The sequence below is a fragment of the Mustela nigripes genome, chromosome 6, assembly GCF_022355385.1.
Source record: "Mustela nigripes isolate SB6536 chromosome 6, MUSNIG.SB6536, whole genome shotgun sequence".
Lineage (NCBI taxonomy): Eukaryota > Metazoa > Chordata > Mammalia > Carnivora > Mustelidae > Mustela > Mustela nigripes.
In genome coordinates, this window is record NC_081562.1 from 67,692,446 (window position 1) to 67,717,334 (window position 24,889).

The 24,889-nt window shown below is 39.3% G+C and overlaps 1 protein-coding gene across 3 annotated transcripts in view; it reads left to right on the forward strand.

The window, feature by feature from the left end:
* Positions 1–24,889, forward strand: part of ITPR2 (inositol 1,4,5-trisphosphate receptor type 2) — a 496,325-nt gene that overhangs the window by 363,887 nt on the left and 107,549 nt on the right. The window lies entirely within an intron of this gene.

Below are 24,889 nucleotides of genomic sequence, written 5' to 3' on the forward strand. Positions count from 1 at the left end.
ATATGACCGCTCAAATTCATGGTTAATGGGAGCAATAAAAAATGCAATCCAGGAAATGGATTGAAATTGGACTCTGTAATTGTTAGTTTGGTATAAAGATCATGAAGCCAAGTTTAGTGAAAGCAATTATTTTTCTGCTTAACATTTCATGTTTGGTAGATATATATTTATTTCTGAGTGACATAATTGTTAGAGCATCAATCTGAATTCTAGCAACTTAGAAGGCCTTTGCTGTGTCTTTGGCTCCTCCTTATGTCGGCTCTGATTTCAACTTTATCCACTGAATTAAAAGTCTCTTAGGAGAACTAGAGATATCAGGCAGGGAGGCTTTTACATATTTTTTTTTTCCATACAGAAAAATACATAGTATTTCCTAACCTATTTTAGACACTTGGGTTGTTACCCTGTCCGGAGTGGAAGCCGGTATCTCTTTCTTTCCCTTCAGGAGAGAGAGAAAGCACAGGAGGAATAGCCATTGTGTTTTAAGGATGAGGAGTCCTTTTGTTATGTTATGCTGATGGAATTTGCTTGGTGTCCTGAGGGTCCTCATTCATCCATTTTCTTTTCCTTAAGAATTTAATCTCATAGCTGCGATTGCTTGAGCTATGTTCATTTTAAGGGATATGCATATACATACTCTAAATAGCTAAATTTTAATTTATACTGAAGTGGTATGAAGTGTATATATTACTCAGACTACTTAAAATGTTTTCCTTAGAGACTTCGCTACTCACCTCTTTGGGGCTTCTATTTTCTTATGCTAATATATAGTAATCAGCATTGCTTCATTTACTTTATTTGTAGAAACAGAAGGATGGGTTTGTAATTGGATACATAACTTCCATCTTTAATATCTTTGAAGGGTTTTAACTAACTTACAATTACTTCATCTTTATTATTGCTTGTAGTGCAGAAAGTAGAAAACACAGCTGGGTTTTTCAGCTCCCAGAAGCACTTGTAGCTCCGTAACATGTTGGCTAGAATATTGTACAAACAGCTTAGCTGTTATTCACCCTTGCACCCTGTGTTTTCTCCATGAGCCAATGATGTCACTCAATCTCTGACTTCAGCTTCCTCCTTCAGCTTCCTCATCTACAAAAATATGAGGGGTATCCATCAACTGTGCTTTCAGAGTAAACTTTCAGAGACTTTTATGGACTCTAGAGTAGTTGGACCATGATGGCCCCTTTACTAGTTTAGGTTGTGTTTTAAATAAAGAGACACTAACCAGCTATTGGATATTTTTGTATTTATGTATACCTTACCTACTTATGAAAGGAATTTGAGGTTGAGTAAGAAATGCACTTGTAAAATTAGACTGTTAGAATTCAAGATCAAAAGCCTTAGAAGGAAAAGGAATCAAAGTATGCTAAGAGTCTCAGCTAATATTCTTACTGTTCATCGGTAGGACTCAGAGTGAAAAATTATGGGTAAGACTACTAATATCTGTACTATTCATTCATAATCATCTTTTTGTCAGTACTTACTTCTAAAAGGGATCCATGGAAGGAAGGGAATAGCAGGGTAGACAATGTTTTCTAAACAGCTCTGCACAACATGCCAGATTGAAAAAAAATGCACAGAGCTTTTTTTCAGTCCTCGGGGGTGAATAGGGTTCAGTATTTCTGAGTTATAATCAAAAGCGAGTATCGATAAATATGAAGTATGAGGAGTACGGTAGTCATTGTGAAAATAGGTATGTAAGGTCACTTCCTAGGGAGATTTGGATAATGTAGAAACTTGCCAATATGTGAACTTAGTTGAAAAAAAGTCTCTCAATATCAAGAGATTATCTTTCTAAAATCTCAGAAAATAGACTTAATGGCCAGCTATGTGAAAAAACAAAACAAACAAACAAACAAAAAGCAAAAAACTACTGTTAATCTTGACAACAGATACGTAGAGAGATACAGGCAGTTAAAGGAACTTTGCCCGAAAACTTAATATAACTGCAAATTTTCTTTTCTAAAAGAAATAAGAAACCCAGGATCAACTCTTTTCCCCCCATCAAAAGATATTTTTCTTTGTTGCCTTCACAAAGCAATTTGAGTTAATAAAATAGATGGTTATTAACTAATGTTACTTTGAGCATTAATTATTCTGTGTTTCTTGGCAACCAAGGCAAAACAAAAAACAAAAAACAAAAAACAAAAAAAAAAACCACTCATATTGATTATTAGTGAAGCACAAAATTTCTTTGTACTTTATTTGAAGAGGAATTTATTGAGGAAACTCTTATGAGGTAATATTAATTAATGGTGTTATAACAAGTTAAGATTAGTAGGCCTTCCTCACTAATATAATTTAGAAATAAAAATTGCCTATTAGACACCAGATTTAAAAAACAAAAAGCAAAAAACAGCCTTGTTGTATCCTGTTGCCATGCATTCTCTGTGGTAAAAAAGGTAAGCAGATTTTCAATTAAAATTTTAACATAATGTAAAGGTTGAAAATTTTCTCAACAAACATTTCTGCTCATGCTTCCAGCATCTACATAGAGCCTGGCGCCTAGAAAGTGCTCCCTAAATGTTTAGAAAGACTCATCAGAATTACTCTCGTGACTTTCCCCAGCTACACTCATTCTTTTTTTTTTTCTTTAAGATTTTATTTATTTATTTGACAGACAGAGATCGCAAGCAGGCAGAGAGAGAGGAGAAAGCAGGCTCCCCGCGGAGCAGAGATCCCGATGTGGGGCTCGATCCCAGGACCCCGGGATCATGACCTGAGCTGAAGGCAGAGGCTTTATTCCTGAGCCACCCAGGCGCCCAGCTAAACTCATTCTTAATTCATTCTTTATTCAGAGTCTATTTATTGGTTACCTATGAGAGCCACGCTCCTCTCCCAGTGCTGGGGATCAAGTACTGCACGACACACCCAAACCCCTCCCCTGGATGAGTTTACATTCTCATGGGGAAGTCTCCCTCCTTGTGATCACATTATTTGCTCCTTCTGGGGTCAGCTATTCCAGAGACACGTTTGTGCCACCAACATGAAGATGAAGGTGTGGAAATGAGATAGAGTCTCTAACTTCAGGAAATTTACCATTTATTACAGGGACTCAGAAAAACAGTCACAGTGTGCCAAGCCCTGTGGAAGATGTATGTCTGGGGTGCTCTGGGGTCTTGGGTTAAGAGTGGGCCTAGGAAAGTGAGCTTATGACAGAGACAAGGGAGAAGAGATTCAGGGGAAGAGAATATATACGATCATTCCGTACTTGCTCTGTACTCAAGCATGCAAATCTGTTTCTCTAAAACCCCTAATCCACTGGACCATAACTCGGCTCCCTTTTATACCAGAACTTCTCAAAAGATGATACACAAGTTGCAATTTCCAATTCTTCTCTTTCTCTTCTCTCTTGAATTCATCCCTGCTGGATTTTCATCCTTAGCACGACACCAAAACAGCTCCCAGTGAGGTCACCAGTGACTGCTCTCTTGCTAAAACTGATTATTCCCATTCCTCATCATATTTGACCTGTCTCTAACATTTGAAACAGCCAGTCACTCTCTTCTTCTGGAACTACTTCCTTCCCTCAGACTTCACATCACACAGTCTCTCGGACTTTATTCTTCCTTATGGGCCCCTTCTCAATTTCTTTCATTGGTTCCTGTTCCTTTTTTCTGCTTCTATCAGAAGTGTTCTAGTCAGCGTGTTCTAGGATTCATTCCATAGATCTCTTGTTTCCTCAACTGACACTCCCGAGATAATCTCATTCAGTCACATGACTTTAAACACCAGCTGTACCACAATAAGTCCCAAATTTATATCTTCAGCGTGGGCCTCTCTTCTGAACACTGGACTGGTACATCCAACTGTTTGTTTGATATCTGCATTTAAATGTGTTTTTAGGCACCTCACACTTTATATATCCATCATGGAACTCTTGATTTTCCCACTGTTTTTCCAAGCTGGATACCAATCCAAACCCTCTGACTCCAGAACCCAAGCTCCTTACCATTTCTTTAACCCAAGTCTGTTCCCGGGTGCTCACACTGCACACTCTGCTTACCTGTATCCCTGAGTTTTTGTGGCCTACTTAGTTGTTTGTCTTCTCTGCTAGACTTCAAACTGAGTAAAGGCAGGAGTCACGTTTTATTCATGAATGGGTTGCCTAGTGCATAATCCTTGTGTTTGATACAGTAAATTCTTCTGAGTGAGTAAGTGAGTAAATGAGCAAATATTATAGTCAACATGTGAGTGTCAGAGATGACTAGAAAGGAAATAGGTTAATCTTGGCTGGAGTTGTGGCAATGGACTTGGTGAAGGGGCTGACATTTTAGGTGAATATTATGTATTGATGAGATTTAGATTAGTGGACAAAAGAGAGGGAGGCCTCTCCATCATAGGGAAAGACTGAGCATAAGCCAAGGTGATAGTCACCATGATATGTGTGTGGGGGGTTACATGCTCTGGGACATTATCTTAAAGGGGCCGAGAAAACAAGAGTGGTGCAGATGTGGGAGGCAGCTGTGGAGGACATATCTTACCAAATTTTAAGGGGCTCCTGGGACCAAAAAATATTTCAGTTTATTGAAATGTTACTTAGCAGAGTTTTCTGCTAAACTGTTCCTTAGGGTACTTAGTTCTTCTTTATGTTGCCCTAAAATTAATGAGACATTAATGATTTTGTAGAAAGCTAAAACAATAACACAAAAACAAATGGCACTGAAATCTGCTTTAGAAGGTATCCAGCAACTCAAAAGCATTATTACAAGACTTTAAAAGATCTTTTAACGGTTGTACTTTTTATTCATGCACTAATTCATGCCCTGACATTATTAAGCAAGTATTTAAAGATAAATCAATGAAAAACAAACCATGAGAAAATATAATTAGTAAACACATAAGCCAATATAAAAACACAATGTCAAAGCATTAAGTAATATTCTGGGCATGTGTTTGTTTGTGTGTGTGCTTGTATGTATCTGCCTATGTGTATTGATTAACTTGTTTTTCTAGCTAAAACATAAGTGTAAGAAAGACATACCATAGCTGACACTTTATTCTGAAGACGCATTGTAGAAGTATGAGGTCGGATGACAGGGTAGAGCAATCCAAGTAATATTTTCTAGTCAACAGATCCAGTGCCAGAAGATTTAGCTAGTGTAAGAAAATAATTTTTTTTTTTTTTTTTTTTTTTTTTTTAATTTAAGAGCTGAGAGAGTCATGGGGGTATGGGAATCTTCCGAGCAACACAGTGTGCTTGTTCAGCATTTGTGTTTTGTGGCCAGAATTTTTGTTGTGCATTTTGAATTTCAGAATTTCTTACAGAGGCACAGAAAAATGACAGGCCATTGTAGCAAAATAAAATCTGGAAGATCAGCTGTTGAATTAAAAAGTCAAGTTTCAGAAAGGGAAATAGTTATCCCCAGCCAGACCAAAAAAGTCCCCCATCTATATCACAACCAAGTAGTTATGTGAAATTATACATTAGGGGAAAGTTCTGGAAAGTCCCTTGTGGAGATTTATGTTATTAATGAAATAAAAATCATTTTTAGAGATATAAAGTTGGTTGGTTCAAAAACCATCTTCTGGAAATCTATGTGCATGTATGTAGCTATGTATCTTTCTGTATAGTTGTCATTTCCACATCTGGTTGATTCTGTAAGACCTGCAACCTCTGTGTGTTACTTTTATAAAAGGTTTGCTGACATTTTGCAGGGGGTCACGTAGTATTTTAGGCTGTCTCTGCTGCAGATATTCAGCTCTGCCATTCTACTGTAAAAACAGCCGTAGAAAATACAAAAACAAATGAGCATGGCTGTGTTAAAATGAAACTTCGCTTAAAAAACAAAAAACAGGTGGAAGGCCCGATTTGACCCATGAGCTGTAGTTTGCCAAACTCTGCTTTAGATAACTTTTATAATCTTCACAGCCACAGTTTCCTGTGTCCCACATTTAAAATATCATTATGAGCAAGAATTGATAGGTCACGAATTTGTAAGTAATTTTCATATTTATTTTTATAATGTTTAATTTGTTTTGTGTGCGAGTGGAATGTGCACACACACACACACACACACACACACACAAAGACAGATACTTAGAGTTTCTGACTGGAAAGAAGAGAATACACTGGATATTCTTTCCTTCTGTTGCTGTGATTCTTTGATATCAGTGTTCTGTGACCAGTGGGAGCCTGATCATGTATGAGATTTGATTGACCAATTGATGGGGCAGATATATGTTCCTTCATTAGATTAAGCATATGAATGAATCGAGTATGCAATGGGAGTGAATGAATCCAGTGGACCTGAAGCAGAAGAGGGGGATGGGAAGGCAGAAGTCATTGGAGTCAGACAAAATATGGGGTCAAACTGGAAGAAACTTCACTGGGGGGATCTGCTTGCATCTGATACCCAACTTAGGAAAAACCATGTCTTAAAGTAGAGGTCAAAAGCAGTGGTTCTCAACTTGTAGTATGCATCAAACTCCTGGACCCCATCCCCAGAAACTTTCATTAAGCCTGGGGCACAGCTCCCAAAAGGTTTTTACCATAAATTCCTGAAATTTTTATTTATGTTGTCTGCAGCCCACATTTTCAGAAAAGTTACGGCAGATTTTTTCCCTCCTCAGCTTCCTTCCCTAATTATGTGAGAGCCAGATCACCTGACCTCTTCTCTTTCCATTCCTTTCCTTCTCCTTTCTGCTTTCCACATTCCAAGCTAATCTGATTATCACCTCATTTCTGTTAACCCACCCTTTCTCAGAAATCAAAGGAATTAATCTTTGTTATTTAGTAACAGGACGATATCTTTTTAAACATGTTTCCAGGTGCCTGGGTGGCTCAGTCGGTTAAGCATTCAACTCTTGATCTCAGCCCAGTCTTGATCTCAGGGTCACCAGTTCAAGCCCTGCATTGGGCTCCATAAAAAAGAAATTAAAATTTAAAAAATAATACTGCTTACATCAAAACAAACAGATGAAAACCATCACTCTTTTCTAGGCATATATTCCTTGGCCCTATAAGGCAATGTGGGAATTCAGTTTCTTGCTGCTTTATATATAAAGTCCTTAATAGCCAGATAAAAAGAGAAGGCCAGAATGTTGGGCACAAGAGGGAGAAGGCCAGAAATGAGGCTGAAGAAGTAGGCAGGGTCAGTTGAGGAGGGTATGTAGGTCTTGCTAGGGGTTTTGGCAGTGAGAAGCCATCACTACCATCTTAGCCCAAACACTACTTCATCTTTGGGAGTGGCATGAGGAGAGTGGGAATGTGTGAGTCTTGGATAACTCCCAGGCACAGTGTTGGTAAGTGGATAGATGATAGTGCATTTCACAAGATTGGAAATAGGAAAGGCTTGCAGGTGGAATGGGAAGAGAAGAAGCTTGGTTCTAGAACTTTGGTATCCAAGAACGTAAGGAACATTAGGTTGGAGTCATTTAAGTGTATGCAGTCGTTTAAGAGATTCTCAGAAAAGAGAGTCAGGCTTAGGATATTGATGTACAGAAATGTTAGTATAGATGCTATTGGAAATGGTGGGTGTAGTTGAGATTTTCCAGGAATAGCTATTGGAATGAGAGGGATAAATGAAATCAAGAATGGAATCCTGGGTAATATCACCCTTTAAAAGAAAGGAGGAGGAAATGTTGAAAAAGAAAAACAAAGTTGGGGGTATCACATTGCGTGATTTCAAGCTGTAGTACAAAGCTGTGATCACCAAGACAACATGGTACTGGCCCAAAAACAGACACATAGATCAATGAATAGAGAGCCCAGATATGGACCCTCAACTCCGTGGTCAACCAGTCTTCAGCAAAGCAGGGAAAAATATCCAATGGAAAAAAGACAATCTCTTCAATAAATGGTGCTGGGAAAATTGGACAGCTATATAGAGAAGAATGAAACTCAGCCATTTACTTCACTTACACCATACACAAAGATAAACTCTAAATGGATTAAAGACCTCAATGTGAGGCAAGAATCCATCAAAATCCTGGAGGAGAACATAGACAGTAAGCTTTTGGACATCAGAGAAGATAGGCAGTAACCTCTTTGACATTGGCCGTAGCAACTTCTTTCAAGACACATCTCCCAAGGCAAGGGAAACAAAAGTGAAAATGAACTTTTGGGACTTCATCAAGATAAAAAGCTTCTGCACAGCAAAGGAAACAGTCAACAAAACTAAGAGGCAACCCACAGAACAGAAGATATTTGCAAATGACACCACAGATAAAGGGCTGGTATCCAAGATCTATAAAGATCTTCTCAAACTCAACACCCAAAAAACAAATAATCAAGTCAGAAAATGGGCAGAAGACATGAACAGACACTTCTCCAAAGAAGACATAGGAATGGCTAACAGACATCTGAAAAAATGTTCATCATCATTAGCTATCAGGGAGATTCAAATCAAAATCACATTGCAATACCACCTTATACGAGTTAGGATGGCAAAAATTGACAAGGGAAGAAACAACAAGTGTTGGAGAGGATGTGGAGAAAGGTGAACCCTTTTAAACTGTTGGTGGGAATGCAAGCTGGTGCAGCCACTCTGGAAAACATTGTGGAGGTATCTCAAAAAGTTAAAAATAGAATTACCTTTTGCCAGCAATTGCACTACTGGGTATTTACACCAAAGATACAGATGTAGTGAAAAGAAAGGCACCTGTACCCCAGTGTTCATAGCAGCAATGTTCACAATAGCTAGATTGTGGCAGGAGCCGAGATGCCGTTCAACAGATGAATAGATAAAGATGTGGTCCCCTGTATACAATGGAGTATTCCTCAGCCATCAGAAAGGATAAATACCTACCATTTGTACTGACATGAATGGAACTGGAGGAGATTATGCTGACTGAAGTAAGTCAAGCAAACAAAGACAATTATCATATAGTTTGACTTATATGTGAAGCATTAAGAGTAGCATGGAGGACATTAAGAGAAGGACGGGAAAACTGAAGGGGGGATATTGGAGGGGAAACAAGCCATGAGAGACTGTGGACTATGGGAAACAAACCGAGGGTTTCAGAGGGGAGTGGGTAGGGGGATGGGTGAGCCTGGTGATGGGTATTAAGGAGGGCATGGATTACATGGAGCCCTGGGTGTGATAGGCAAACAATGAATCATGAAACACTACATCAGAAACTAATAATGTTCTGTATGGTGACTAACAAAACATAAATTAAAAAATAAAAAAAGAAAGGAAAAGGAAAAATCTATAGAAATGGTTTGAAATCAGGTGGTCTGAAAATGGGACATGAACACAAGGTAGCACATTGACTCACAAAGGGGACTGGGACCAGTGGCCCCAAAGAACTGAACACACAAGGTACAGCCATAATTGTGAGTCCAGGATTCAGCACTTAGCAGGTCACCAACGGCCTTACCAAGAGCAAGTGGGGGCCCCACATGGGCATCGGCAGTTGGAGTAGGCTGTGGGATTACTACCTGAAAAGTCCGTACGCTGCAAAACCACATCGGAGTCAGAGAAGCAGTGATTTAAAGCAGCTCGGTCTAAATGTCCTGTTCTGATCCCTATCTTACGCACGATGAGAGTGAAATATTAGTTCTAGAACTCAGGGGGAGGGAGAATGAAAGAAACATTGGCGCCATTACAACTCACATTGTCTCACTGTCACGCTAAACAACATCACTGATACCCTCAATACACTGCACTTGCTCTTTAGAAGAGATGATGTATGCATGCGCGCATGTGTGTGTGTGTGTGTGTGTGTGTGTGTGTGTTGGTTAAAATGTCCTCCAAGCTCTCCTAGCTCAGCGGCCTTGCCTAAAAGCAGGAGCAGTAAAGGGCTAACAGGAAATCCTCACAGGTGCCAGTTTGTAAAAGCAGATCTTGATCTGTCAGCCGGGGCTTTGTTCTAGCTTGTACCCGCTCTGTGTGGTGCTTTATGGTTTTCCGGGAAGGCGTGCTCTGGGATCACAGCGATGCTGCTAATTAAATGTCAGTGGGCCTGGGAGCTGCAGCGAGGCGTTTGCGCTGATTGCTGAGACAGAGGCAGGAAGGAGAGGCGCATCCACCTTCCCAAAGCTCATTAGGGTAGGCAAGGGCTCGCCTTCGGACCGCGTCGGCGTTCAGACTCTAAATGGATGCTGCAAGAGGGCCCACAAATGAGCTCCAAAAGGAATAAACAGCATATGTCTGTATGGTTTTAACAGAGAACACATTCTTCTGGCAAGTTTTCCTTGAAATTGTACCCCTCTGTCATCCCCTATTTTATGGACTGTTTCACTGATTCTGGAAGTGCCTCCTATTTAACTTGTTTTTAAAGTTGATCACTCGGGGCGCCTGGGTGGCTCAGTGGGTTAAAGCCTCTGCCTTCAGCTCAGGTCATGCTCTCAGGATCCTGGGCTCGAGCTCCGCATCGGGCTCTCTGCTCAGCAGGGAGCCTGCTTCCTCCTCTCTCTCTGCCTGCCTCTGTGCCTACTTGTGATCTCTGTCTGTCAAATAAATAAAAAAAATTAAAAAAAAATATTTTACTTATAAAGTTGATCACTCCCCCATGTTCAACATTGACACACAACTAAGCGAGAAGTTCTCCAAAATAATAAATTGAACGCATATCTCGAGAAAAGATCAATGCTTTGGATGTAGGTGATAACAGGCAGCCAGGTCGTTTCTTGCTCCCCACTAAGGCCCTGACATTCTCCTTTCTCAGGACTGCAGTCAGAGCCCAGGGCGGCCCAGGAAAACTCAGTCTAGAAGTCGTCATCTGCCTCCCGCTGGGGTTACTCTGAGCTCCCTTTCTCGTGAGTGGCGTGCTTCTTTAACCAGTTATCAAGCTAGAAAGCTGGCATTCGCTGTGACCCTTCCACTACCGCCATTCACACAGCATGTCCCCTCCGTTCTGCCTTCTGGATGTCTCTCAGAGCTGCCCCGCTTCCTAATCTTCCTGCCTTTCCTCCTCTTGCCATCCTCATGTCCTGCCCGGACAACAGCAGTGGCCTCTTGTTTCTCTGCCTCTGGTCAGATTCCTTTCAGTCCACTTTCCACAGTGAAGTTAAAGGGATTATTTTCAAAGGTGTCTGTCTCCTCATTCAGCATTTCCCCCTGCTTCCTATAGAATAGCGTAGGCACTCGCTGGCCTGACTCGGAGACCTTTTCACATCATGTTCCTGATTCCTCTTACTTTTTTCTATTTTTTGAGTTCATATTTAGTATAACTTACTTTGTATCAGGTGAGGTGTCTCATCCAATCCGCTCTGAGGTGAACGTTAAAGGTCGCCGTTATTAACTTCATTTTGCAGAAAAAGAAAGTGAGGCTTACTGAAGCTGTTACTTTGCCCATGTTGGTTTGTTAATAAGTTGGATGGAAAGGATTTGAACCTGGGTCCCTCAGAGCCCGTGATGCTAACTGTGCAGTCCTCCTCTCTAACCATCTCTGTCATCATCTGTGCTCTTTTTTGCATTGTATGTTCTAGAATCTGCCCACAGTCCTCACTACCCCCTTGTCCCAAACCACCATCTCTCACTGGGATTATTGTATTAGGTCTCTGTTCTCCCTGCTTCCATTCACCCGTGCCTTCCTTTGTGTCTTCTCTAACACAGTGGCTGCTCTAAACCCTTAAAAACATAATTGAGATGACGTCACCTGTCTGCTCAAAGCTTTCTGATATTCCCAGTTTCTGAGCAAAAGTCAAATCTTGGCGTTGGCCTCAAAAGCCTCTCAGGATGACCTGGCCCCTCTGTCCCCCTCACCCATCTCTCTGGCTACCTTCCTCCTGACTCCTCAAGCCTCGTGGCTGTGCCTTGAAGTCAAGAAATATTGCTGTGTGTCATTGAATTTACTGTTGCATCTCCCTTTTAACTTTCTGCTAAACCAGTCAGACCATTTGATCTAAAACAGCAGCCTCCATTGCCCAAGGGCTGGCTCGTTACTCCCAATCAACCACTTCATTTCTCTTCTTAGCACTTGCCCATCTGTTCGTGTCTCCTCCACTAACAGAAAGTCAATCCATAAAGGCAGAAGGTTTGCCTGTGTTGGTCACTAGTATAACTCCAGTTCCTGGAGAATTTACTAGGCACACATCAGGGATTCACGAACTGTTTTGTAGTGAGCATACCAGGCATGCCCTAACTGTTGTATTCAGCTCATGATTGCTTAGGTTATAAAGAACATCGTTTTGTTGTTGTTTTGGATTGGAGTAAGTGATTCTCCGTGTTATGCCAAAATTACATACGACCTGCGTTACGGATCTAACAATTTATAGATGACTCAGGACCTCATTATATATCACCAAAGAAGCTTGCCATACAGGCAACAACTGTCTGTAGTATCTATACATTTGTATATGTATATATCCATACCTGTACGTTTCAGTGTCTTCTCCACCAGTTAGCTGTATAATTTTCCGAGACAGGAGAACAAGGTCTCCTAAATGAGTTTGTCTCTGAATTTGATTTCCTCCCTTCCTTTCTCTTCTTTTCATGCCCTCCTTTGTCTTTTCATTTGCGACCTGGGTAATTTAACTTCTGAATGACGAGATAACATTTAAAAGGGTGTTGGATGTCACAGAACGAACAAGTAACAAAATACATCTGTTCAGAATTCTTTGTCTCTTTCCACTTTGATTCAGCTGATCTGAATCCTTACTTAGAGTTGAAATTCACCTTGCCACCTCATTTCCTCCTTTATTAGGTTTGCCTTTGAAATGCAGAGGTTCACTTGAGCAATAATTCTCTCCTTTTGAGAACCACTCTAGCCAACAAAAGCTGACCTTTTTTAAAGCAGCTGTTGATTAGACAGAGGTAGAGGCAGCGTTCCCTGATATTTCTCAGTCTGATGTAACTTGGAAATAGAAAGCCGTAACAACCTGAGGTGGAAATGCTTTCAAGCAATTGAGCTTCAAGTTCCTGAAAATTGTCTCGGAGCCCTTCTTCTCAGTTCCCCACATTCTACCCCCGATTTTGCAGCTGGTTAATTTGTGCACTTCCATTTGGATTCCTGAGCACACTGGCAGTGTGAGAACTGTTGTGGAACTCATCGTTATAATTCCAAGCCTTTAATTAACCCACTCAAAAGTGGCTTTGTCACGTCGATGAGCAACAGCAAAGCCATTGACTCGTTCTTAGACTAGGTGTATCGTAGAGGAGAGGAGCCAAGTACGACCACGCTGCTCGCTGAGCCTGGTGGGTTGGGGAGCGCAAGGACTGTTAAGAACGCGGATCCCCCAGTCATTCTCTTTGATACGGTACTGCAGGTATTGCTGTGATTTCACCGTTAGGTAAATTAGACATAAAAAGGTCAAGTGGTTTGTACATGTTCCTGCGAAAGGTCAGCAGCAGAACCAGAGATAATCCCTCGGGGTGAATAATAAGCCCACTCACTCCGACAGTCGCTTTGAGAGCAAGGACTCTCTTAAGTTTTGCCAGTCAACCGTAAGACCCATTTTAATATGGTCAAAGACCTCAAAAAGATGATTCTTTTCACCTCTTGATGCTTGCCCTGGGGTGGGGGGAAAGAATTACTAGGAACAGTGAAAAAATTAGAATGCTTTTGAAGAGATAAGTGATGGCATCATTCTTTTTTTAAAGATTTTATTTATTTATTTATTTATTTATTTATCATTTGAATTCAGTTAGCCAAGATATAGCACATCTTTAGTTTTTCATAGAATGTACAATAATTCATTAGTTCAGTATATCACCCCATGCTCATCATATCACGGCCCTCTTTAATGCCCATCACCCACTTATCCCATCCCCAGACCCACTTCCCTTTCCGCAACCCTCAGTTTGTTTTCCCGGAGTCAAGAGTCTGTCATGGTTTGTCTCTCGCTCTGATTTCTTCCCATTCAGTTCCCCCCCACAACTAGCCTTATTATCCTCTGCACTATTCCTTATTTATTTATTTGAGAGGAGAGAGAGGGAAAGAGAGAGAAAACATGAGGTGAGGGGGGAGAGGGAGAGAGACAAGCAGACTTCCCACTGAGCCGGGAGCCTGTCGCAGGATCCTGAGATCATAACCTGGGCCGAATGCAGATGCTTAATCAACTGAACCACCCAGGTACCCTGTGATGGTATAATTCTTACTTTCTTTATGTTGTAAATAAATAATTACTTTATTCCAGAAGTAGGAATTAAAACATCTTTAACATTTACAAATTATACTTTAACATTTCCTAAAAATCAATCTCTTCTGGAAAATTAAACACATATACAATAAAAAATTGATCATGCAGAAACATTCCATGCCAATCATCCATTCAATAAATATTTATTAAGGACCTGTTGGGTATTGGACACTATTCTGGAGGTATGGGATACAACAGTGAGTGAAACAAAATTCCTGTCCTCCTGAAACTTATATTGTAGGCAAGGGAAACTTACTAAAATCAGATAAATAATACTGCACACTCATGTATCATTATCTGAATTGACATGGAGAAGGATCCATGGGTTTTGCTGGTATTACCCAGATCATGTTTGAAAAATCACTGGGGGGCTACTGGGCTGTCCTTCATGGTCCGAGAGAGGCTGCTGACCGGGGCACTCAGAGGTACCTTCAGTCTCAGCTCAGTGAGGGGACTCAGTGAGAGTCCCCCACCTATGGGAAAGGAAGGGCTGTGTGGTGACCACCATCAAGCATCACTGGGACTGGGGTGAGGGTACGTGCCATTGGAACTGCCCGGCTGTCCTGAAAACAGAGGGCCCACCCCCTAAATGCCTTTACTTGACTTAGATATTGAGCCCTGATTATAATATCTGTATGGCGTCTTTCCTAATCCAGCCCTGAGCCCTAGGGAAGCAGGAAAGCGTGGCTGGCCTTTTGCACTGCTTTGTCTCCAAAATAAACTACTAAAATAAAATAAAAAAATTTTTAAAGGAGAAAAAGAAGAAAAATCACTAGGGAGGGAACATGGATGGGAAATATCCAACACATTTATTTGTAGGTACTTGACGGAGCTATTAAAGTAATATTATCCTCTCATCTCTGGATCTGAGGAAATCCATTACTTCCTCTATAGGAATAGCGAGACCTAGAAATTTCAAAGACTTATCTTTATGAACATCAAAAAGAAATAGGGTCTGAAGAAATGTCTGTCTTTCATCACTTCTATAGAACAAAAGCAAAAGCTCCAAGTATACATCATTTTGGGAGTTTCCTAGAGATTAGTTGGTTGCTACTTTCTTTTTTCTATTAATGTTTATTTGTATTTTGGATAACCACACGAAACATGTAGAATTCATTTATTTTCTTGCTTCTCACCCAGAAATATTTTATCTGTTTTGAATAGGACACTGCAACAATGATTAATATAGAATATATTTGTGATATACCGATTTTAGATAAGATGACCTACTTACTATTTATTTTCATGTAGTTTTAGTCATTTAGGAAATATTGGTATATATTTATCAGAAGCAATTAAACATTAAATTATATAATTAAATTTTGCATGAAAATATAAAATGACAGGTATTTTCCCTTAAAATGTTAAATTATTTATAAAGTCCTAATATACATAGCTTTTGAACTATTGAAGCCAAAGAAATTGTGACCTGTTTTAGTTAAGCAAAATTGAACTCAAGAATAAATTTGACTTAAGGGCACCTGGGTGGTTTAGTTACTTAAGCACTTGACTTTTGATTTTGGCTCAGGTCATGATCTCAGGGTTGTGAGATTGACCCCCATGTCAGCCTCCGCATTCCGTGTGGATCCTGCTTAAAATTCTCTCTCTCTCTCTCCCCCCAATCTCTTACTAAATAAATAAATAAATAAATAAATTGGACTTAAATAATCATAGGGAAAAAGCTTGTTTTAGAAGGTAATATTGTTCATCTATACTTTTCATGAAAATAAGCATCTAAACTAATTTTATAAGCCAATGTGTAATGTATATTTTGATATATAATTATATAAACCTCCTTATAAGCTAATTTTTACTTGAATGAGACTTTAGTACAGAAATATTTTTAAGAGTGCAAAGTGAGTTTAGAAATTAAAGCTATAACCAAGTAAAGCTATAAATGACCAATATTTATTTATTTATTTATTCATATTTCTGGTTTTTGCTTAAATCCCAGTTAGTTAACAAATAGAGTAATATTGGTTTCAGGAGTAGAACTCAGTGATTCATCACTAACATACAGCACCCAGTGCTCATCGCGAGTGCCTTCCTTAATGCCCATCCCCCATCTAGCCCATCCGTCACTCATCTCTCCTCTGATAACCTTCAGTTTATTCTCTATAATTAAGAGTCTGTTTCTTGGTTTGCCTCTCTTTCTCTCTTTTTTTTCTATGTTCATCTGTTTTTTTTTTTTTCTTAAATTCCACATATGCGTGAAATTATATGGTGGATAAATGACCAATTTTTAAAAACTAAATGGAATAGTTTTTATATGTTTGATCCCATTACAATAAAAAAAATTGTTCAAGAAATTATTTACTGATATGAAGAATATCTCATAATGCTTACTTTTTATGTAGAAAAGGGAAAAACTCCTTTAAAAACAGTTGCTTCTTTAGTTTTTTATTTTAAAAACAGTGGATTCTTATCTGGAATCTAAGTTGGTCCTGGTGGTAATATTTTCTATCTATTAGGACAGTGGTTCTCAGATGTTGGCAGGATTAAAATCACCTGGAGGGCTTGCTACCAGCGATGCTGGGCTCCACCCACGGAGTTTATGATTCTGGAGGGCCCTGAGGTAGGGCCCACAAACTTGCATTTCTGATGAGTTCCCGGGTGATGCTGATGCATTCGACCCAGGAACCACATTTTGAGAACTGTTCTGTTCAGTGAATTTTAGCAATCATTAGGAAAGCTAGATTCTTTATTACAACATTTTGAATGCTTTATGTCAAAACCATAGTGCAGGGGCACCTGGGTGGCTCAGTGGGTGAGTCCTCTGCCTTCGGCTCAGGTCATGATCCCAGGATCCTGGGATTGAGCCCCGCATCGGGCTCCCTGAGCCTGCTTCCTCCTCTCTCTCTGCCTGCCTCTCTGCCTACTTGTGATGTCTCTGTCAAATAAATAAAATCTTAAAAAAAAAAAAAAAAACAGAGTGCAAATATAACTTACTACTTTAAGTCATTTCAAAATGCATTGGTTTCTCATGGGCCATTTATGTTGTTTTTTCTTTCCTTCTTTGCCTTGCTTTGAAGGTTGATCCAGCAAACATATTTTCAAACTTACTATAATAAGACTAAAGGTCTTTTATTGTTTTTACTGCAATTTTAGACAGACCCTAATGAATAGGAGTATAGATCACTTGAAAATTGAGGGGTTTTGTTTGTTTGTTTTTTTCTCATTTTGGTGAACTTCTTGTTATTTTTTCACATCTTTATCTTAGTTTGGCTGCAATAGAAATAATAAATTCTAGATCTATAAGATCAAAATTTTTTTTTGATCTTTAAGAACTGTAAAAAAGTTATTTTAGATCTTGGATGAGTAAAACCTACATATTTATATATATATATAGAGAGAGAGAGATTGATTTGAGAGAGAGTGCACATGAGAGAGAGAGACCATGGGTGGGGGGGGGGGGAGAGGGCGAGGGAGAAGCAGACTCTCCCCTAATGTAGAGGCCGGGCTCCATCCCAGGACCCTGAGCTCCTGACCTGAGCTGAAGGCAGACACTTAATCCACTGAGCCACCCAGGCACCCCCTCAAACCTATATTTTTTCTAAACTCATTTGATGAAGAGACTCTAGTGTAGGGTAATGCTATCATTCTAGGCTCCTTCCTTCAGTTCATGGAAGGGGGGATGGGTTGGATTCTTTTCTTCTCTTTGGTTGTGTGTATGTGGCAGGGATGAGGAAGTGTTTATTTTCCTTTGGGTCTGAGGCCTTTTGTCTGGTGGTTCACACATCCTCCACAGCCACCTCACAAGGCTCTCCAGGATTTATATCCTTTCTTTCCTTGGTTTCCTGAACCACCTACCTCAGAATAACACCCACTCTCTTCTCTTTCCTGCCTTTGCCACGCTTTCCTCTTGGCCATGCTTCCTTTGAATTCTCTTTGAATTCTCAAGAGACTATTTGGCAAATCCAGAAAAATAAACATTATGTCTTTCTCTTTCCATTCCAGTTACAATCCAAATTCCGCAAGACAATATAGACAACTGTGTTTGACTAGGGAACAAGGAAGTCTAGGAAGGAGAAAAAAGAATAAGAATTAACGTAAGAAAGACAGACTTTCCTTCTAGTCCATTTCATGACACTCTTTGGCGGAGAGTCCTTACTTTCCTCTGCTTCCCCGTCTCGTCTACAATACTGTATGCGTATTGATATGTACTATCAAACCCATTTCTGAAGTCCTCTTCCACGTTTCCTCCCCTCCCTTCACCCTTCCCCTCCAACTCTCTAATGTTCGCACTCCTCTTTTGGAAATGCCACCATTTCTGCATCTTTCACTGTTTAACTTCAGATGTAAGTTGGATATTAACAGGGGTTTCCTGAAGCCTAGATTCTATGGCCTGAAGTGGAGAGGGTGTTCTCCTGTCGTCTACTGGGCATGCCAGAAGCTGATAGCATTGTCAAGTGTCTAAGCGCAAATATTCCTCCCACAGTGACTATCTTCTTGCTGAAACCACACAGGTCAGTCTCATGTGAGAAATCCTTTTCTTCTTCTTCTTTTTTTTTTTTTAAAGATTATTTATTTATTTATTTGACAGAGAGAGAGAGAGATCACAAGTAGGCAGAGAGGCAGGCAGAGAGAGAGAGAGGAGGAAGCAGGCTCCCTGCTGAGCACAGAGCCCGATGCGGGACTCGATCCCAGGACCCTGAGATCATGACCTGAGCCGAAGGCAGTGGCTTTACCCACTGAGCGACCCAGGCGCCCCATCCTTTTCTTCTTTATAGCATGACTTTGGCCCTACTACTAAAAGAATAATAATTCTAGCATCGATATTCTAGAGGAACAGTTGTTTCTTCTTCGGGCTGTTTTCTTTATAAGGAACTGTTTAGTACTGAGTAGCTCTGGACAGTTGGCATCATTCTTAAATCGATCCTCTTTATCCCTCCATTTTTTTTTCTCCCCCTAATAGAAGGGAAAGGAGTGGGTAAAAAGATCTTAGTTTATCATGCCACAATAAATAAAAACATTCCTTTACACCTGGTGTGGTATTGGCTTCTTCTATAGACTGAATGTTTGTGTCCCCAACCCCAAATACATATGTTGAATCCCAACGTCCAATGTAATGATGTTTGAAATTGGTGCCTTTGGGAGGTGGTTAGGTCATGATGTGGGCCCCTCATGAATGCAGTGAATGCTCTTATATGAGAGACCTGAGAGAGCCCTTCCCTTTCCACCCAGGAGGTTTTAGTGAGAAGATACCTGTCTATGAGGAAGCGAGCTCTCCCCATACACCAAACCTGCTGGTGCTTTTTATCTTGGACTTCCCAGCCTCTAGAAGTGTGTGAAATGAATTTGTGATATATATATATAAATGAAGTGTGATATATAAGCCACACAGTCTATGGTATTTTTGTTTCTAGCAACCCAAACAGACTAATACAGCATCCCAGGATTACTGTAACAAATTACCATGATTTTAACGATCTAAAACAGCAGACATTTATTTGCTAACAGTTGTGAGAGCCTTTCCTTAAGATCAGGGACACAAAGATGCCCACTCTCACCATTGTTGTTCAAACATAGTCCTAGAAGTCCTAGCAACAGCAATCAGACAAAAAAATAGAATAAAAGGCATTAATATTGGCAAAGAAGAAGTCAAACACTCTGTCTTCACAGATGACATGATACCTTATGTGGAAAACCCAAAAGACTCCACCTTCAAATTACTAGAACTCATACAACAATTCAGTGATGTGGCAGGATACAAAATCAATGCCCAGAAATCAGTTGCTTTCTTATACACTAGCAATGTAACCGTAGAAAGAGAAATTAGGGAATCGATTCCATTTACCACAGCACCAAAAACCTTAAGATACCTTGGGATAAACCTAACCAAGAAGGTAAATGATCTATAGTCTAGAAACTACAGAACGCTTATGAAAGAAATGGAATAAGACACAAAAATATGGAGAACCATTCCATGCTTGTGGATCAGAATAATAAACGTTGTTAAAATGTCTATGCTGCCCAGAGCAATCTATACTTTTAACACCATCCTGACCAAAATAGCAATGGCATTTCTCAGAGTACTGGAACAAACAATCCTAAAATTTGTATGGAACCAGAAAAGACCCTGAATCGCTCAGGAAATGTTGAAAAAGAAAAACAAAGCTTGGGGCATCAGTATGACCTCATCTTAACTGAATACATCCGCAAAGACCCTATATTCAGGTACGATCACATTTATAAGTATTTGGGGTTAGGACTTGAACACATCTTTTTGGTGGACACAGTTCAACCCTCAGCAGTACTCTCCATTCAGACTCCTACTTGGGCATGTAGTATGGTTGCAAATTCTAGGCCTGTGTCTTGCTAGCCATCTTCTGTGACTTTCTTCATGCAGGTCCCTCTCTCTGCCCTCAGAATGGCTTCCTCACACCATCCTGCCTCCCTCCACCCCCACTTATGGACATTTTATCCATTCTTTAAACCTTTCTCAGACACATTTCTTCCATGATTCTTATCCTCATGCTACCAACCAGATGGGATCCCTGGGATTTCTGTCCTTATTTTTCCTCATATTAATTACATGTCAGTAATTGTTCTCATGCCACCAACCAGAAAGTAGATTGCTTGAAGAAGGAGAATAAGCCTTATTTATCTCTATAACCCCTCAGTAGTTTTTTTTTTTTTTAATTTGTTTTGTTTTGCACAGAACAGAATGACAAAATAGAGAAAAACAGATGTTTTGAAAATATAGGGTTTGTGTATTTTAAGCATTTTAGAGAAGGGAAAACCTTAGTTTACGCGCTCTTCTGCTGATTTCTCTCTTCTCCAAATAGGAAGAGTGTTTGGTGTAAAAGCATTGGACAGTTATTAACGTAAGCGTATGAGCCAATTATTCTGACTTCAGGCTCCAGCTCACTTTGTGATCTTTGGAAAGGCAGTTGCTGGGTCAGTTTTACCAATTAATAAAAGTGGAACTCACATGAAAAAAATCACATACGAGAAGTGCCAAAGAAGAATCATTGTGGAATATCATTCAAGTACAATTGCTTGATTTTGTTTTTACCCTATCCTTATTTGCACCCAAACTGAAATGAACATCAGAATCCTAATGATAAGAAGATAAACGTGAATGTTTTAATAAGGGATGCTGCTAAAAATGAAAAACCTAAATCTGTCATCTTTATTCCCCAATCTTGGATTTAAAAACTGCACAGTGTTACTTAAAGACTCTGCTGGAGGTTTTACGTGTTTGGCTTGTACTTATGAGCATATATGTATTTTATGTATATGCACACATTTTCATTCCTGTTTAAAGTTGCATATGTATTTAGATCACAAATATGTCATTAGTAATGAAGTGCATGAGTTTCCTTTTTTCTTCTTAACACATAAGGAAAGAATCCCTATCTGTTCATGGAAGTCTTTCCCTATAGGAAATATGTCTTTATTCTTTTATAAGGCTAACTATCTACCAATGCTTTGATTCCTTTCTCACTAATATATATGCATATATCTGCCCATGTATTACATTGCATTGTTAAAACTTTAATGTTGTGGAAGATGATAAATTATCTCAGGCTAGTTTTTCTCTTTGTAACAATGAACTACTAAGTGTTTTTTATTGCTCAATTCTTTTGTCACTACTAAGTAGTTACGGCAGATGTAGGCATTATCTCCACACCATGTATAAAACAATTGCTACAATTTTGCCAAATAAAGAGTGTCATGGATTATAAGAATTTCTAGGACCCAGAGATTCCCTACCTATGACATTATTCCTTTTTAGTATTCAGCGATGATGCCCATATTCAGATTTTCATTATTAGCAACACTGATTGATGGCTGGTTTTCCAGACCATGTTGTGTAGTGTCATCAGCTAATTTTGAGTGCTGTTCTGAGGGTCTCTGTGAGCTAAAGTTGGATATCATAAGATGACTGTCCTTGTATGTCTTCATTAACTCTTTTTAAGTTTTTAATTAAGATTTAAATTAGAGCTCTCATTGTGATGGATTTCCACAGATGTGCTGCACTTGTCTAGAAACTTACCAAGGCTTTTCACATTTGGTTCCCCAAACACACAATATTAAATGATGCTATTGCTTCTTTGGATTCTGGGCTTGTCTTTCTTTATTTATGTCATATAAAAGGGAGTAGGAGAGAAAATTGGCTGAACTAAAGAGCCCATCACTAAGAAAAAACTGATCCTTTTGATTGGCAGCCTGGCCATTCTAGATAACATTTTTTAAAGGCCTGCATATATAGGGTACTAAATCTTTTTAAGCAACTACTGGGCAGATGTTAACTAGTCTCTGAGAATTTGTACTGTGCTTCTAGTAAACTATAAATTTCGGCCCAAGAGCTCTATATTGATATCAGTCATTTTCACATGTTTTAGAATCCTTGAGATCTTCTTTATTTCTTTTGGACCTTATCTATATAATAGAGATGCTCCCCTTGCTTCACAGGGTTCAGATCCATGTTTACTAAGTACTCAGTTCCTTTTCCAAATAGCTTAAGATATAGCAGAAGAAATGTAAGTATACAAAATGACTATGAAAGAAGGAATAATATTAAAATATTTTATTTCTGCAAACCATACCATCATCTGATGTCTAATTGTGTTTCTTTGCTCTATCTTTTGTCAAGGAGGAAAAAGAGAGATAACTCACTACAGTTTAAGTTTTGCCCACATAAAGACATGATGAATGTCATTCACTGACTTGTTTCTTTGGCAAATACTCATTGTGTTTATTTGGTGTACCAAGTTCTGTTTTTGGCTCTGAAAATCTAGAGGTTAAGGCCAGACCCTCTTCCTTAAAAATGTCATAGGCCACTTGAGAGCTAATATCTACTAAGATACAGTAGGAGGAGTTTTGCTATCTAGGTTTGTGTAGGGCACTATCTGAACATAGACCGAGGAAGAGCAAACTAGCTTACTGAGTCAGGAAGGGCTCTCAGTTACAAAGAATGTAAAACATATCCAGGTATAAAAATGGTACAGTTATTTCTATTTCATTTTTCCTGAGAGCTTTCAAATTTTCCAAGCTAGGTGGAGATGACATATAGAATCATGGATAAAAATATTTTTTAAGTGTTTCAACATGTGAAAGGAGGCCGAGGCATCTTGTTTTTTTAAAGTACCTTTCAGAGTGCCACTTATCTGCAAGAAAACAAGACAAATATAGAATCCTCTCATTAGCACTGCAGGAAAGAAAAGTCCTGGTATGTTTCTGTGAAATAGGATATACTAAACGAACATTTTATAATTCCCATCTTTAAAAAACCCTCCCTTTTACCTTCTCCATTTCTCTAGTTTCCACCCTATTTCTTAGCTCCCCCTTTTCAAGAGTTGCCTATATTCATTGTTTATACTTCTTATACTTCATTCTTATGTAAACTCACTACAATTGGCCTTGGTATCCACTGCTCCCTGAAACTGTTGCTGTCAAGTTACCAGTGACTTGTGAGCTGCTCAACCCAGTGGCCAATTCCTGGTCCTCATTTGATTCAACTGCCTGTTGTGCCTCTTGACACAGATGATCGCTCCCTCCATCCTGAACTTCTGTCTTCCTGTGGCTGCCAGGACACCAGGTGTCACTGGTTTTGTTCTCACCGCCCTCACCCAAATTTCTCCATCTTCTTCAGGATGATGCCTCTCCTCGTCCTAGCTTTTACTGGTAATCTTTGGATCTCTTTTCTCTGACTCAGCTCACTTTTAGGTCATCCCGTGAAGTATCATGATTTTAACTAGCAGGCATGTACTGACAACCTTTAAATATATAGTTCCAGTCCTGACCTCTGCTCAGAACTCCTGAAAAACATATCCATCCAACAGCCTGCTCTCGTCTCCTTTCGCATGATACATCAAATTTCACGTGTCCAAGACCAAAGTCTTGATTTTCTTTCCCGAAATATGCTCCTTCTGCATTTTTCCTTAGTAAAAGTGGCATTTCTGAACCTTTGCTTGTTCAGGTTAATATTTTTGCAGTCAATCCTAACTCCTCTTTTTCTCATGCCCCAGATGCAAACTATAAACAAATCATGCCAATTTTACCTTCAACAGACTTCTTAAAACATATGCTAATGTGCCCAAATGATTACAATAATTGTATCTTTTGGAATGCATTTAGATTTTTAGAAGTATTTACAAGTCGCAACAAATTTCACGACTACAGTTTGTAATAAAAATCTACAATTCACATTTAGTCGAGAATGAAATGTAAATGGTGTTCTTGAGTGAGATAGAAATACCCCTCCCTGCAAGCCAATTCTAAAATAATAGTTTCAAAAATGATTTGCTCTAGAACAGCATCAACGGAATGGATATTTAATTTACCATGTTATCACTTAGAAGGACAATGCTCATTAGGCTTTATAGGTTCTGGATTATTCTTTAACATTTATCTCCATTCTTTATAATCACAATTTGAATGATCATCTCAAATGCACAAAGATTTATTTCTTGCTTTGTAATGCTGATAAGAATACTGACTCTGGAATCATTCCGCCTGAGTTCAGTAATGGCTTTCTCATTTTCTAGGTACATTATCATGGACAAGTCCCTTAAATGTTTGGTGCTTCGGTTTCCTCAGCTGTAAAATGAGGGTAATGCCAGTGCCTACCTCAGGATTTCCTCGAAGGATTGAATGAGATCATGTTCTTAAGTGTTTAAGATAGACACTGGCACAGAGTAAGAGATAGGAATGGGGCCAGGAATAAAAGAATTACATGGAGATTCTTTGATTTTGGAAGCCCTCAGGGAACTTGAGGCATAAATAGACTATCTGAAAGGTTAAAGACATTGCAGTGTTTCAGGAATTGCTCAAGACAGCCAGAAAAATGGCATGTGAAGACAATATGTATTAGTTATCTACAAAGTGAGAGAACTAGCTAACAACTGT